The 1784-nt window shown below is 43.7% G+C and overlaps 1 pseudogene; it reads right to left on the bottom strand.

Annotated features, from left to right (window-relative positions):
* LOC125365823 lies at positions 1–1394 on the bottom strand (annotated as a pseudogene).
* Between the last annotated feature and the right edge of the window lie 390 nt (positions 1395–1784).

Genomic DNA, 1784 nt, shown 5'->3' with positions numbered 1-1784 from the left:
CTAGGCATCAGCATAGATGGTACAAGAACCAACTGTGCTGCCACTCTGACAAAGGGAATAAACATGAGTTGAACATTAACAATTCAACAACTTCCTTCTCTTGAAAATCTTATGAGACAAGTTGTTGAATTGTGGAAAGACGAGAAGCCACTCTTTGTAGCAGATGTCATTGGACCTGGATCTCTAAGTCCTTCCCCAATGTGGATCCCAGCACCAAGTGCGTGACCTCACAGTGGCTATGAAGAACTTCTGCGGAGGAAGAGTCCCCAGAGGCGCCTTCATGTCCCAGTTTCTCAGACTGTAGATGAATGGATTTAACATTGGGGTCATTGCTGTGTACATCACAGTAAGCACTGCATCCTTCAGGCTGTAACTGGTCAGAGGTTGGAAATACATGCCCATGACTGTCCTATAATACAAAGAAACCACAGTGAGGTGGGAGCCACAGGTGGAGAAGGCTTTGAGTATGCCCTTAGTGGATGGAACCTGCAAGACAGTGGCAAAAACATGAGTATAGGAAACAATGACACAGAAATGGCAAGGAGAAAAGGCCAACCCCAAGGTACATCATGTTCACAGTAAAGTGGATGTCAGAGCAGGACAGCTTGAGCAAAGAGGTAATGTCACAGTAGAAGTTGGTCACTTTCTTGTTGCCACAGATATTCAAACTAGCTGTGAGTATAGTGTAAATAATGGAATTGATGCTTCCAACCATCCAAGACCCAACAACTAGTGGGATATAAGAACAGGGTCTCATAATTGTTGTATAATGAAGAGGACGGTTGATAGCCACAGCTCGATCTATTGCCATCACAACCAAGATATAGCTGTCTGTTTCAGGCAAGAAAATCATGAAACCCATCTGTGTCAGACACCCAGCAAAGGAAATGGCTCTGCTACCCAAGAGATGGTTGGCCAACATCTTGGGAATGGTGACAGATGAGAAGAAGATGTCAACAAGAGGGACTGGGGATATGGCCTAGTGGCAAGGGTGCTTGCCTCCTATACATGAAGCCCTGGGTTCAATTCCCCAGCACCATATAGACAGAAAACGGCCAGGAGTGGCGCTGTGGCTCAAGTGGCAGAGTGCTAGCCTTGAGCAAAAAGAAGCCAGGGACAGTGCTCAGGCCATGAGTCCAAGCCCCAGGATTGGCCAAAACAAACAAACAAACAAACAAAAAAGATGTCAACAAGAGAGAAATTGGCTAGGAAGAAGTACATGGGGTTGTGGAGATGAACATCAGAGACAATGGCCAGGATGATGAGCACGTTTCCAACCGTGTGGTGGGGTAAATGAAGAGGAAGAGGATGAAGAAGCTGTCTTCCTGTTCCTGTTTCCTTGTCATTCCTAGGAGGATAAAATCTGTGCCAGAAGGTTGGTTTTCTTACCTCATGGCTTCTTCAGCATGAAAGGGGAAAGGAATTCAGAATTATTAGTGCAATTATTGGGTGCTGTGTTCCAAAGCTAATATACTTTACTGAAGAAGTTAACTGTCTCTATCTGAGATTTTATGAAATCTAAGAGTTCTTCACCATTTGGAGAGAACTCCTTGTTCTCCTTGGGAATTAACATTTTTACCTCTGGACATTGCTATTTAGAATGAGCAATCTACCAATCAGAGGTGATTCACATGCCCTACCAGCACCTAACCATTTCCTAATTTACATTCTTATTCTTAGGCCTGCTAACAGAGAAAGCAGAAGCATAGGAGAAATACAGTTATTATCTGTTCATTCAAGATCTAGAACATATTTCTTTCTTCCCAAGAGCATTACAATTTAAT

This window comes from Perognathus longimembris, chromosome 17, assembly GCF_023159225.1.
Source record: "Perognathus longimembris pacificus isolate PPM17 chromosome 17, ASM2315922v1, whole genome shotgun sequence".
Classification (NCBI taxonomy): domain Eukaryota; kingdom Metazoa; phylum Chordata; class Mammalia; order Rodentia; family Heteromyidae; genus Perognathus; species Perognathus longimembris.
The sequence above is the reverse complement of the archived record's forward strand: the minus strand, read 5'-3'. Positions and strand labels throughout refer to the sequence as shown.